Raw genomic sequence first — 15,326 nt, forward strand, 5'->3', positions numbered from 1 at the left:
CCCTGGAGAGCCATTGCTAGTTAGCATGGACAATACCAATCTAGATGCACTAGTGGTCTGACTCAATATGAGGCAGCTTCCCAAAGTTATTGGCTAAGAAGAGCTATCACTAGGTTTTACAAACAGGTGCATGAATCAAGGAAATGGCAGCATTCAAATATTTTAAAAGCAGTCCATACATAGCATCATTAAGGTGCTCACAGCTTCAATTCTGAACAGGAGGCAAACTTCCATTAGCCCCACTCACCTCCCACAAAATTCCTTGGAGAGTTATATCCAGGTACCTAATAGCAATTTTTGTGGGACTGTTTGGAATTATGGAATCAGCACATAGGGGCAAAGGTGTCAATCGCCACCTCCTTCCTTACTCCTGGTCTGATCTGATCTCCCACAAACTGGTGCTTTGGGGCGAGAAAGGAAAACATCAAGAGATCTGATCACAAAAACTCCTATATCTTCTCTGTTCCATCCCTCCTTTCTATGACAAGGCTAGAGTTTTGTTTGCGGGAGTACAGCTTTCTTCCTCCCTCTCTCCTTTCTTTTGCAGGAGACATGATTGCAAATGCATTGATGTTCCACTTCACACATTGGGAGGTTGAGCCCTAACTCCAATTAAGTGCTGTTTGAAAGCCTTATTTCAGCTGTCACATAAGAAAACTATGTTGGTTTTAAGAAGGGGGAAAAATAACTGTCAAAAAAAATTTTAGGGGGGAAAAATGCCCACCTGAGTGACAGCTGTATCCACAAGTAGAATGTCACACCATGTCAAAGCTGTCAAGAACTCAGAAAGGCTTGGGGAATAGGCGGCTGCCTGAATTTGCAAGAGGGAGGCTTCATTGAAAAACAGGGTTGAATTAAGTGCACCAACGTGCAGGGCCTCAGCATAATCAGAGCCTCTGCTGAAGTCTGCTTCTCTGACAATCCCTCTGAACGAAGAAGGTATTTAAACTAGACCCGCAATTAGAAATTCCAGTGCTTAGAATGAACTAGTTGGGTTTCACAAAGTTTCCTGGATTACTCCAATACCTGAAAGACTAGCCTCCTTCGCTACAGACACTCTTGGGTGCTACTATCACAGAAGAAGCCCTGGAATTCCACTGCAAACCTGCAAGCTGCTCGAAAAGATGGTGGTGGTCCAACTTCAGGCATGCTTGGAGGAAGCTGATCACTTGGATCCATTGCCAAAACGTCCAACATCTCCACAAAGATTTAGGCGGGTCCGTTTCAGTGAGAGTCACAGTCTTGGGTGTCATTGATGTAAGGTGGGGAAAACTCCAGAAAATTTTCCACTGCCTTCCTTTTCCATGGAAGTTTTTCCATGTTGTAAGTTTATTCATAACAGGGAACAGGTGCTGATTCCAGATAAACATTAGGCAAGATTAGCAACTTAGGGGGGGAGCAAGCTTTGCTTACCACATACAAATAAAATAAACAAGCTAAAGTACTCTTGAGGGTGGGGATGGAGAAACTGTAGCCTTCCAGATTATTCATTCATTCATTCATTCAATTTAGATCTCCCTCTTCCTCCCAAAGAAGTTCATGGTGACAAACACATCAATATATATGAAAACAGTTGAAAACATTATACAAGCAGTGGTTTCAGTGGCCTGGAACCATGTCTTTCAGCCATCAAATGCCTGGATGAAAAGGAATGCTATTACATTCCTCCCAAAAGTTAATAATGAGGGAGACAGACACACCTCACCAGGGAGGGCATTCCACAGACATGGGCCAACGCCAACTGGGCAGCCCCCAGGGTTGGCATCACCAGCATGGCCAACAATGGATGTTGTTGGATTCCAACTCGGATAATCTCCGAGCAGTGGCCATTGTGGCTGGTGAGAGTCCAACAAAAGCTGGAAAACCATGTGCTCCCCCGTCCCTGCTCCAACCACACTACACTGCCTCTTTTTGACAAAATCTATTGTGCAATCAATTTAAAAAAACAAAAGAGAAGTCCCTTGAAATGAGTTGACAATAACTCGCTCAAAAACGCCCTGAGCACTTTACTTCCACCTGATCAGAAGCTGACCTATTTCTCTAGTGCTTCTGTCCGTCTGTCTTCTAAAGAACTAATAACAAATGCTCTGCTCAGAACAAAAAAAAAGTCAATGGTCTTCATACTGAAATGTCTTTTGGCCCTTGCTATATGTTTTGCAATGGACATAAATCCAGTCTTGTCTTCCAGCTTGCTCACTCTTAAAAGAAGGGGGGGGGAGAATGGGGGGGAGAGGATTGGACTTTCAGAGAGGTCAGTTTTCACATCAACAAGCCTGCAAGATCTAGATGTGTATCTGAAACCACACTTCCTCCAAAACAATCCTCCTCTGTTTTAATAATGACGCTGTCCTTACATCCCAGGGCTTGTTTCCAGGTCACAATAAACATACAACATGGTTTATAGCTCCCCTCCCCACCCTCTCTCTCTTAAAAAAAAAGAACAATAATTTAAGGGAGATCTTTTTCAACAGTTTATGTCCCAGTGAGCTCCCTGGAATCCAAGCTTCTCTCTGCAAAGGCCATTATTCTCAAATTACAAGCAGCCTTTGGACATATCCCGCTCCCCCCCCCCCCGTCGCACATTGTGCTACAATCCCTACACTGGTTAGAAAACTAGGATTACAACAGAACAAAACAGGGAGGGGGCAGGACACGAGTCTTCAGTCACAGAAGAATCAACATGATGTGCAACTGGACATCCAGTGTTGGGGGGGGGCGGAACACTGTTAGAAGCAGTGTTTGTGGAAGAATTCCAGAATTTCTTCCATGACCTAGAACAAGGGTGGCCAAGGTAAAGCCCCAGGGATCAGATGTGGCCCTCTGGGCATCTTTACCTGGCCCTCAGAACTCTCCAATGCATAACTGAACTCTGCTAATGCCTGTGAATGTAAGGAGAGCCCTGCTAGATCAGGCCACTGTCCCATGTAGTCGATTATCCTGTTCTCCCAGTGGCCAACCTGATGCTTCAATGGGAAGCCTGCAAGCAGCATACCCTCCAACATTTGTCCAATGAAAATAGGGACATCCTAAGGAAAAGTGGGACATTCCAGGATCAAATCATAAACCAGGACGGCTTCTCTAAATCATGGATGTCACTGAAAAATAGGGACACTTGGGGGGGCTTGAAGCAGGACCTGAGCCCAAGAGCACTCTCCCTTCCTGTGGTTTCCAGCTGCTGATATAAATATTGCTTGCCTCTATCTTGTTTGCCTGGACAAAGAATAAAGAGGAGTGTGCAAGTGTGTATAGAAACTAGACTACACAAAAGTAAAAATAAATAAATTATATGTGTTGTTCATTTTGTTCTGATTTCTGCAGTCCTGGCAGACCAGAGGTAGAGGTGCCAACAAGTCCCTATAGCTCCACAGTTGTGCCAACAATGCCTATTTCCAGGTTTTGCCTATGTGCCATGCACACATGGGTAAGCTACCATCTCTGAAGGGCCGGCATGGAATCCTCTCTGACATGCCACTTGGAAATGGAGTATTCCCCACCTTGAAACATAGACTGGTTGCAGCCCTACCCATCCCTGTTCTCCACTTAATAAAAAAGGCATTTGCTGCCCAGTTCTTCGAAAGGAGACTCTCTTTCTTCCCCCACCCCTTGCAAAACTCCAAATGCTTTTATTTGTACATCAGAGAGAAGGGGCCCACAGAAAACAGATTGATTAACATTTGGAGGCATTTTGCTTTCTGCAGAATCAAAGCCCAAAGATTCCAAAGGGAAGGACGGAAAACGTCCCAAATGTTAATCAGTCTATTTGCAGCTTCTCCTCAGATGTTTGAAATAAAGAGCGAGTTTGGGGAGGAGGAGGAGAAAGGGGGAAAAAATAAAAAATGCTACAATTGCATTTTGCTTGGCCAGCTGCCAAGAGATACCTCCTTCAGGAGATGGTCGCTAGCTGCACCTTAACTGTCTCATCCTTTTGTGCAGCAACCCAAACTGTGCATGTGATTCTTACATGTTTCACTGGCTCTTTTTTTTTTTAAAGAAACAAAGAAAGAAAAGAAAAGGAGGAAAGGGAAGGAGGAGAACAATGAGCCAGATGGCTGCAGGCACAAACTTGCAAGCAGCAGAAGCATACAGAAAGATGCAGGAGGCTTCATTTCATTCGGCAATGCCCTAAAATTGTCACAACGTATTCCAAGCACCTGCCACATCCTGATTTATTTTGGATTTTGGTACATCTGTTGCAGCGGCAGTTTAACAGTCAATTCCTGTTCACAGGGTATTCTGGGCATCATAGCTCTGTGAGGGAAATTGGGGTCTCCTAACAACTCTCAGCACTTTTAAGAAACTAGGGTTCCCAGAATTATTTGGGGGAAGCCATGTCTGTTTAAAGTAATATCAGAGCACTTTAAAGGTATGATGTGAATGTGGCCTAAATGTGGTCCATTTCTCCAGCAACCTGTTATCACTGTGGCCAGCTAGACGCTGGTGTGGAACATGCAAGAAGGACCTGAGAATTCTTCCCCATTGGTTCATTTTTGTCCAATCTTCCAGGATTTAAAAACACGATTGAGTTTTCTAGAAAGGTTAATTTTGATTCAAAGATTTGTTTATGGTATCCTCTGTCAGAATTGAAATGGATGCAGATTTGGAAGAGCAGCCCTTGCCCCCCTATGGGAAAGCTGCTCCATTCTTTGTTTTATTTTTGTTTATAGTCCCTCTGTGTATTTCATCTTCTCCTGCTGGAACCACTGCTCTGATGCATGCTAGGCATTAGCAACTGTCACACTAAATTAGGAAAGAAAAAAGGAGAAGGAGAAAATGCCCCATGGCCTTTAATGGAGAAAGTCCTATACGGGTGCCCAAGTAACATCTCTGGGGAAATCATGTATCTTATTAAGAACCACCCAATTTCACAAAAAGTACCGTACATTTATTTATTTAAAAGGGGAGGGATTCCATTTTCGAGAGGCTTACCGTAATTCTCCTTATGTGAAAAGAATCCAAATGACCTCAAACTCTGAAAGAGCTAATGGCCTCCAAAGATTCAGCCACTCCAAAAAGCATTCTCAAACAGATGAAATTTCTTTAATGATATTTTGCTTCCTGAGTTAGCATGGTTAGCTACAACATGTTTGTCAAACAAGAGTACTGTATATATATTTATATTACCACTTACTCAACATCCAGTGTACTTCCCACTGCTAGTTTTTCAAGATGCATTCACAAAATGTTAGACACAATCTATACCTTCCAACATGAACGCACTCCTGTGCAAATCACATTATTTGTGTGAAATTCCACCTGAAATCATGCAAGATTGCAGTGGCCATTTCGGGTGCTGTCCTCTTGTGAGAAAAAATGGGATGTCCCGTTTTTTCCTGGGGCAGTTGACAAATATGCACAATCCATACCTATCACGTTGTTTCTTGACCAACACTGCTGTTTGATGCATTTCCCCACCCCCACCCCTCAAACCAACTTCAATTCGACTTGAAAACATAATCTGCATTCACTTCATACTTAAGAATATTGTGTACATTTGAGTTGGCTGAGCATGCACAGATGACCGCTCCATGAATAGTAATTCCCAGGTGTGTGTGTTCTGGGTTGAATAAACCCCAAAATGTCTCTCAGCTTCACCTACCTCACAGAGCTGTTGTGAGGATAAAATGGAGATGGGGGAAAGTGCGTATGCCACTTTGTTCTCCTTGGAGAACAATAAATACAATAATCAATAATCAATCAATCAATCTGAATGTTTGGCGATTCAGGAAGGTCAAAAGGAAGTATTTCCTCATGTAGTGCATGGCCAACTATGGAATTTATTATCATATGATGTAGTAATGGCTGCCTATGTGGCCAACTTTAAAAGGGAAACAGGACAAAGGTACAGAGAATAAGACTCTCAGTGGTTACTAGACATGACAACTATATTGCCTCCTGAATGAGAGACAATATGTCTCCTGACTACCAGCTCATGGGGATCACAAGTGAACGGTTGTACTCATGTCCTCCTAGTGAGCTTCTCATAGGCATCTGATGTGGGATGTCAGCATCCAAAATGCGTATGTAAAGGGTTAATTGCAAGAGCTGTAGAAATCTATGACGTCACACACTCTGCGGCAGTTATGGCAGTTGGTACAGTTATGGCGGTTTATTGAATAGTCTCAACCGTTAGAGCAGCAGGTACGCTGTGTTGTGCTGCTTTCTGCTTCAGAGTTAGTGAGTTAGTCTGTAACAGTTTAATCTAGGTAAGATGTTTGAGTATCGCTTCCCTGCATTGCGTATATTTAATCTGCAACTGCAAGCACACTAAGTAAAAGATATATGTTATCTAAACTTTTAAAGAGAGTGTCTTGCACAGTTTTTATAGGAGTGGAAAAGAGAACTAATTAAAGGGGCAAACGACCCAGGGCTGTCTTCCGCATTCCCTAGCAAATGGGAACCAGTGTCTAATTCCCACATCTGAGCGGCCAGTGTGATAACATAATGCTGGACAAGATAGCTCTTAGGTTTGATCCAGCAGGGCTCTTCTTATACAGTACTCTCTTGGAGTGCCCCAGCTATCCTATTCCTGGCTTATACCTCCTTCCCCTTACCTTGTAGTATTGCTCACCATCACCCCCACAGCCCACTGAAGTCCTGTTATTTAATTTAAAAAACCAACAACATGATTACTAAGCATACTACTAAGATAATCTGAGTTATTCCAGGAATGGGGAATCTCAGCCCCAAGGAGAAGCAGCGTGTCCCCCCCCCCCCCCCGGCGTCTCTATTTACCCTTATGACACCTGGGCCACACCCAGGGCTATTTTTCTAGAAAAAGAGGTGCCGGAATTCACCATGAATGCCCCCTTGTGTTATAATGGCAATGGCGCCCATCTGAGAGGTTCTGGAACTGGGTTAAGGTGAGTTCCGGTCAAAGAAAAGTGCTGGCCACACCCCTTTCCTTCAGGCCACACCTCTCACCAGCCTGACTTCCGTGAGTGTTTTGGCATGGATGGACTGTGACCTTGGAACACTGATAATGCCTCTCAGTTGCCTGTATGAAGAGGAGAGGGGGGTGTGTGTGTGTGTAGAAACGGATCTACTGTACGAAGCTGAAATTGCCTTCCATTGCTCCACCCGCTACGGGAACATTCCCCAGAAGAGAGCCCAGGCCCTTGTCAGTCCTCACACCCCTGAAAACACGGACACACCGCAATTCAATTCCTAGAGGAGACCTTGGAGAAGGTGCTGGAAATGTCTTGAAGTGCAATTCTTGTTTCTAAAAAGGCTGTTAGGTTTTGAATGTGTGCCCCCCCTCCCCGCACCAGCCAAAGTCCTTCCCTGTCAAAGTAAGCGAGGTGAGAAAATCCAGTTATTTGTTCAAGCCGAAAGTATTAAGTAAATGTATTTTCCAACACTGTCAAAGTTGCCCATGAACTGCACACCTGCGAGGGACATCTTTGCAGGCTCTTCCCTCTCTCAAAAGCTCTTCCTCGCCAGCAGCCCTGAACCACAGACTCAGATGTTGTTAAAAAGCTTACAGTATCAGCAGGGCCATGGCAGCCTCCATTAGAAACATGATACTAAGATGCTGATTAATACCAGGAGGGGGCTTTAATCAGCCAAAGCCATATGCTATTTAACTTAAGATGAAAGTGCAAATGATAATCATTATTTCAGAAAGGATGTATTTAAAAGGAGAGCAGAACAGCAAGTGGCATCTTTTTATCATTAGAGTTCTTCATGCAGGCGCTCACTCTTTTTTTTTTTTTAAGCTTTATAAGCTTTTATGAACATCTGGACCATTTTCTTCATTATATGGGCTTCCAATGGCATTATGTTTGATGTTGGGTGTGTGTGTGTTTTTCTTTTAGCAGAGCTATGCTAAATTTCTAAATAAACAATTAATTCCTATTAATTATAGTTTTCAAACTGGCAAAATTATCCTTCATTAACTTAATCACTTCTATTTTATCTGCAAATTGTATTCACTCTTTCATAATCCCCTACATCTAAAGACTCCCCCCCCCCACTTCTACATGCCAGGCTTCTTCTGATGCCATGCATGCTGTTTGTAGCAAAGCGTTTTGTTTTTTTTTAAAGCAGCCATTTCTCATTCTCTTGCAGAACATTAGATGTGAACCACAGCCTCCCACCCGCTCCCCAGTTTCAAAAGGCAGCCTAATGCAATCTCGGTTGTTTTTAACCAAGCAGTGCTCAAAGGAATGCTCCCTCTGCCCCCAGCTCAATGGTGAAATTGGATCTACAAAGAGTCAGGACTTGATTGTCACTGATGAAACTTCAGTGTTATCATGAGGTTTGTCTGGGGTGAGGAGAAATGCCAGCCAGCATGAATAGGCAAGGCAAGTTGAAAGTAATTCATAAGCTCACATTCTATGGGATTCTAAATCATTATAAATGCAGGGGTGAGATTAATAAACTCTCACTTTCAAAATAACCATTGCTTAGTGAGTTAGGGGCATCCTCAGAGAAGGTCCAGAAATGTGTTGTTAAATTTCTCATGCATATGATTATTATAATAATTTTATTATAATTTATATGCCACTTAATTACAGTTGCCTCCAAGCAGTGTACTGGAGACTCAACTAAAAATAAGTTAAATCTCTAAACTCAGAATTCAATTAAAATGCATGCTGGAGCAAAATAGACTTCAGTAAGTACCAGAGGTCGTGTCTGACCTCAACTGAAAGGGAGTTTTCATAAAATTGGGCCCATAATGCTGAATGAATGTGGATATGAGCCATGTATCCAAGCCATGGGGGACAACTAACAGTGATTCTGTCTAAGACCTGAGTGATCAGGGAGCAGGTCATGGGGTATCCTGAGGTATCCTGGATCCAAGTTGCTAAGGGCCTTGTAGATCAAGGGTCAGCAAGGTTTATCTTGCCTGGGCCGGCTCAATCCTGCAGAAATCCCTCCACGGACCAGATTGTGGGCGCACATGAGCGCGCATGCCTGCGAATTCTGCGCAGATGCAATTTCTGGCACCGCAGAAGCGAGTCCCTGCACCGCGCTGCGCCGGTTTAGCACAGCACGCTAGTGGGTGACTCGGTTCGGGAACGGCTTGTGGGCCAGTCAAATGACCTCTGTGGGCTGCTTCTGGCCCATGGGCCTTAGGTTGCTGACCCCTGTTGTAGATTAGCACAAGAACCTTGAACCCGACCCAGTAGTGTATAGCAGCCAGTGCGAGCTTTTGAGCATCAGAGTTATGTTCTGGCAATAGTTCCAGCAACAGTTTAGCTGCAGCATTCTGCATCAGGTAGAGAAGGATGCATTGCAACAGCTGAGTTTTAAGATTATGTGGCTTAGTGCCGGGAACAGAAGGAAAATGGTCATCCACCAGTGTTAACATCTACCACTGGCTGGTTGCTGGGATTCTTGGATCCTGCTCTCCACAAACCAAAGTACTTTTTATACTCCAAAGGAGGAGTGGGGACCCTATGGCTCTTTAGATGCTGTTGGACTACAACTCCTGTCATTCCTGACCATTGGCCATGTTGGCTGGGGCTGATAGGAGTTGGAGTCCAGCTATATCTGGAGGGCCACAGGCTCCCCATCTCTGTTCCAAAGCATACAGTTCACTCTCAGAATAGGAGAGATTTGTTGTCACAGTCCCAATCCCCAGAGTTCCCTGAGAAGAGGGACTGCCTGTTAAACCACTCAGTTGATTGTAGCTCTGTGAGGGGAGTAAGGTTCTCCTAAAAACTCCCACCACCCTTTACAAATTACAGTTCCCATAATTCTTTGAAGGAAGATGTGGCCGTTTAATGTGGTATAGCAGTGCTTTAAAAGTATGGGTGCGGTTGTGGTGCCTGAGCAGGGGTGCCAACTCCCAAGGGCTGAGCCCTTCCCCCCCATATTCTTTGGGAGGTGGCTAGGGCCCCCCAATGTTCAAAGGAGGTTGAGGAGGCCAAGGGCAGCTTCAGTGGCCAGCTCATTCTCTTCCTCCTCCTGCCATGAAGATGAAGGAGCAGGGAAGCAGCCCCCTGCCAGAAGCGGGAGGAGGAGGAGCTGCCAGCCATTGAAGCCATGCTGCTGCTACATTTAGCTCCACCCCTGGCTCCTCCCGACGTCCTGACATCATGTGTGCGATGTCATCCCTTTTCCCTCAGAAGTTGGCACCTCTCCCCCTGAGATCGGTCCCACCCTACTATAAGGTAGAGCTAGGTAGCTGCCTCAAACAGCTAATTTTGGGTGTCTTGAATTTGTTTTTTTAAAAACAACAACAGGGTATACATTCAAAACTAAATAAATGGTAACTATAATAGTCAAGATGTTGTGACATTGTGCAGAAGCCTGCAAAACACCCTTTTGCAAAGCACATTCCTGAAGCATTGACCAAAAAGTGACGGATTCCTACACGGGCCACTCCCCCTGCTGCCCCACACCATTCTCTGTTGAGAATGTCTGGTGTTCCCCTTGGGAACCCTAGACCCGGTGCTCATTGCGGTTGGCCCTAAACCACTGCTACATCAGGAGCAGTGGCAAATTAATCCATTAATTATCTTAACCATTCAAATGAGGTCCATTTGCTAATAACCTTTTAGCCGAAAATGGTATCTTCATCTGACGGAGCTTAGACATCAGAGGAGAAACCACAGTAAATGCCTTTACTTGGACAGTTAAACTCTTCCAGAGCAAGCTCTGGAAGTGTAAAAGTTTCCTGCTTTCAAAATCTCCAAAGAAGGCTGGTTTTTCTCCCCCTCCGCCTCCTTTTTTTTTTTTTTTTGGCTTCTCTGTTACATTTTGATGTTGCTTCCTGCGAATATCCTTGTCAGATGATACTAACTCTCCACCTACTCTCCCTGTCAGGAGCATTCACTGAGCTGACATTCCAAAGACTCCCTTTTTGAAAGCTGATCTTATTCAATGGTTATATTTTCCAGCAAATATTTGGAAACCTATTAGACAAGTAAAGAATCTACGGCTGCCCCCTTTCCTCCCCACCCTCTTATTATTTTTTTAAAGCAACAATGTGAAGGATGATCAAAAAATTAAAGTAACTAATTAGGCTGGCAAATGGATTTCAGAGGAATGAACTGAAGCGAGCTTGACATGCACGGAAGACATTCTCCTACTGTAGACAGAAAAAAGGGGGTTGGGGGAATCAGCTAAGAAAACTAAGGAAAAAGTATTGGTTTGAAATACCAAGAAGGAGAAGGTTTTGGCTCTGCATAAATCCCAGATCAAAGAGTTTGGGAAGGGATGTTAATTTCAAACAAGGTATTTGCTATTTGGGCTCTCAGAGAAGGGTCCATAAGTAGAGATCCCAAGTGCAAATTGTTGGAATCCCCAATCAAAAGGACCATGTCCCTCTTGGGTTAAAAAATAAAATAAATTTGGTTTTATAGTTTATAGCAGAGTTAAAAAACAACAACTACTAGGAAGCTAGAGTTATCCAGTCCCACTATTATCCATTCTCATTCACACATTATGAGCACTGCGTAAAAGGAGTACGTAAAACACACTGAGGTCCCATTGGTAAAGTGGCGGGGGGGGCGGGTCTTAGCTTAAAGTTTCTTCATATTTATAAGGATGGCTTCAGATTCTAAGCCTACATGGCTGGAGCAAGTTTCATGGCTGCCTCATGGAGGAAGGAGGGAGGGAGGGAGAGAAGGCAAGAGTTAGGGCAGAACTTAGGGTTTTTGTGGGAAACCACAAAGTGTACTTTCCCTGACTTATCTGTAAGTCTCAACCCTGTGCTCTGCTGACTGGAGGCATGAAAGGTGGCTTATATGAACTGTAGCAAGTTGGCAGGTGATGGAGAAAGACTCTTTTCTGCATGAGAACCTGAAGATGGCTTATTTCTCTCTGGCTACCTTCCCCAGAACCTAAATGAAAGCAAGTAGCTGTCATCTTATTTTTCCAGGATTTGTATTACTTTGGCGTGTTTCCCTGCACCCCCAATTCTGGGGTCAGAAGAGAGATAATATAAAAGATGGGCTCTTTAAAGACATAAATGGCTTTCTGGACAGAATGGAGGCATCCTCTACAGTTTTATTTTTATCAATTCACAGAACAGGTCTCACATCTAAGTATGAAAAGCAAAGAAGAAATGAAACCGATGTTCCTTTGCATTGGACTGAACGTCTTTCTTCCGTGACTCAGCATCTGAAGTTTCCAAGAAGAGATTCTTGAAAGTACAGCCTTTTCTTCTCTAGTATCATCTCCTTGCCAGGCGAGCAATCCATAAAGCTGTTACACACCTTCATCTTAGCTCTTATCCACCTCACAGTCCTTTGAACTCAGAAGGACTTGATTTAGGTTAAACATCAGGAAGAATTTCCTAACCATCAGAATAATTGGGCAATTGAACAAATTTGCCACGGGAAGATGCACAGTCCCCCATTATTCTGAAGTTATTAAACAGAGGTGAAACCTCCCTCGGTGATGATTTGTGAAGAGAATGGACAAAGCTGCAAAAATAATAGCCCCCAAAAGCCTCAGGTTTGAATCTCTATTAGTCTCATTGTGGATAGCAATTTACAGTTCCACAAAGGGTTGATCTCTCAGGGCTTGCTCCCCTTGGACTGCAATGTGATACTTTGCCATGTCTTTAGTGGCAGAAGTGGGTGGTCAGCATGCATGCCAGAGTTCCCAGGCTGGAAGCATCCCAGTCCCTGAGATTTCAGGCCCCAAACCTGAGACGTAGGGCGGGCTTGGTGATCTCATGGGAGTGGAATCTGGGAACAGAGATTAATTAGGAGAGGGGAGTGGAGGAGGGCAGACTCCACAGAGTGTCTATGCTTTAATTTGCAGCCAGCTCCTGCTGGGCTGAGGCCTGCAAGCTGCATGCACAGTCTTTGTAATGCCCCCCCCATAATTATTAAAGGTACTCTTTTCCACCTGGAGGTACAAGCCCTCCATCTGCCACTTGGAGGGGGCCAAGGAAACCTGGAGACTTCAGGTCAGACCTAGAGGTCTGGCAACTGTAGTGGATGGTCTTGTCACCATGGGAGGAAGAATAAGCAGAGCTATAGGAAACAAAGGGTCTTTCAGGTTGTACTGAATTTTGCACTCAACAATCACAGTGGGACCTTGGATGTGCCTTTTCAGTAATTAATGAAACAATAAGAGGTAACATTACAGACATATCTGGATACTTTGGAGTGCCATTTTAAATCAAGATGGCGGACTGAACCTTCCTTTTCAATTTATCTAGCTATCTAATATACAATTGTTTTTATATTAAAAAAACCCTAAGAAAATAAAACATTATTTTAATCACTGATCTCAAAATTGGACTGATTTTTTAGATTCCCAAGAATTGTGATAAGAGGCTACTAGTTTACTGTATTTGCTGGCAAACCAATAACATTTATTCTCTGGGCTGCTCACAAAAAAGTTTAATTTTTTTAAAAAAACAAACAAACAGCAAAATTAAAAATGCAATGCCGTACAAGATAAAAATAAAAGTGGCATCCAACATTGTTCTCTAAGACAGCAATACAACACAGGGCTGAACTTGGGCCATTCACAGCCTCTCAGTCTAACCTACCTCACATGACTGTTGTGAAGATAGCGAGAGCAGAAAATCAAGCTATGCTGCCTTGAACTAATTGGAAGAAAGGATATAATGTATACCATATCGTAAAAAAATGTATTTGGTGTCTGAGACAGAACATCCTGCTGCCATGGTGGGGCAAAGTCAGATTCAATGGGCCTTTGGCCTGATCCAGTAGGGCTCTTCTTATGTTCTAACTCCACTGTCACATACTTCTGAACACTGGTTGCTGGGAATCTCAAGTGGGGAGAGTTGCAAAGATCCTGTTTGAGGGTTTGTGGCATCTATCTAGTTGGCCACTGCGAGAACAGGATGCTGTACTAAATGGGCCATTGGCCTGATCCAGCAGTATATTATTATGTTCTTATGATGTTTGCTGCCAATGACCTGACTCAATATAAGGCAGTTTCCTATCTTCCTAAAAGAAATCAATTGGAAAATGTGTTTAGAATTGTTTTTTTAAAAACAATATGGAATAGGAAACAATGATGAATTGCATAGCACTCCTTGCATAGTTTTGTACTTGCTTTCATAAAAAAACTTTTTTTTAATCTCTTAAACTTGGACTAAGTAGAGTTTTAAGGTTTGCAGAGCTGTTCTCCAGCTGAGTCCTTTCCTTTTAGATATGCACACCTCCTCGTTGGACATTCATTATCAACCCTCGTGTTCGTCTTTTATCTACAAGTCCTCTTCAGTGTTCAGCATAAACTACATGGACACCTTGCAGATTGACATTTCTTCATTCATGCTTTACCTTAAACAGCATGCAAAGACATCAAAGAAATGGAGCTGGCTTTGATGTTACAAAATGAAAAACGCCTCATGATTTGCCAAGACCAGGGGAACTTCTAGTTTGCGCTCTCTCTCTCTCTTTCTCTCTCTCCTCCACCTTAAAGGTGGGGGGAGATCCAACTTCCCTTCAGACATGTGAAAAATCTTTTCCTATTGTTCGACCAATTTACCCAAATGTTGCTTCCCAGCTGAAACACAAACCAGCGTGGACAACCTTTTTCTCAGTTAAGGGTCTCATTCCTTCATAAGTAATCTATTAAGGGCCAAGGGATAAAAGTGCCCTGGATTAGCTAATCCAGACTAAAGAAGGGCATGCTCCAACTTTCACCATGGTCATCTCAGGAGCAGAACGACGACCAGATAGGAGGATAAAATGAGAGTTGCCTAAAGCAAACCATGGAGGGTGGAATTTGAAGGCTCCTCTTTTGGGAGTTGCCTCTTTGGAAACTGGACAGTTTCAGAAATCCCTGCTTGGGAATTTCAAGCAAAGTTGTAGGAGTTTCATTAGGTATAGTTTCTAGAAGGGTCACCTTTCATGTTGTAAAACCAGCCAAGAAACTTGTGCTACCTGAAAAACTGAAAAAAATTATGGTGGCATAAGCTTTCATGGACCAGGGTGCAGTTCATCAGACGCATGGAGAGAGAGACAGAGGGAGAGATCTTTCACCAAACTCAGGCTTGTGATTTCCTTGCCAAAATGGAGAATAAATTTGCTATGTGTTGAACAAGTTCTGTCAGATGTGTTCATCATCATTATTATTATTTCTTGGAAAGTGCTTAAACACTAATTTTGCTTAGGCTGTCTCTTCTTAATTAAAAACCAAAGGACGTCACAGGATAGGACCAAAAGCAGAGAGAAGAAAGGGCTTGAAATGTAACTCTTGCTATTACTCCCCAGGAGCATGTCTGATGAAAGGCAAATGTCATGAGGGGAAACGCCTTGTGCAAATGAGCTGCTCCTTTGCCGAACAACCATGAGGCAGGGTGAGGCCACTTACCTCAGCTTGGGATGGGGAGAATTTAGATTCAGTTTGCAATTAAAGGAAAATCTACCTAATTTGCACTTTTT

General features: G+C 43.5%; 1 long non-coding RNA gene across 2 annotated transcripts; it reads left to right on the forward strand.

The window, feature by feature from the left end:
- Positions 1–6,092: 6,092 nt before the first annotated feature.
- On the forward strand, positions 6,093–14,934 carry LOC128419459 (uncharacterized). 2 transcript variants are annotated; one of them, XR_008331853.1, is made up of 3 exons: positions 6,093–6,203; positions 11,979–12,408; positions 14,089–14,934. It is a non-coding gene; the product is annotated as an uncharacterized LOC128419459 (long non-coding RNA). The 2 variants fall into 2 exon arrangements; XR_008331852.1 differs by having other exon boundaries at positions 11,979–12,101.
- The last annotated feature ends 392 nt before the right edge of the window (positions 14,935–15,326 follow it).

This window comes from Podarcis raffonei, chromosome 8 (genome assembly GCF_027172205.1).
Source record: "Podarcis raffonei isolate rPodRaf1 chromosome 8, rPodRaf1.pri, whole genome shotgun sequence".
Classification (NCBI taxonomy): Eukaryota; Metazoa; Chordata; class Lepidosauria; order Squamata; family Lacertidae; genus Podarcis; species Podarcis raffonei.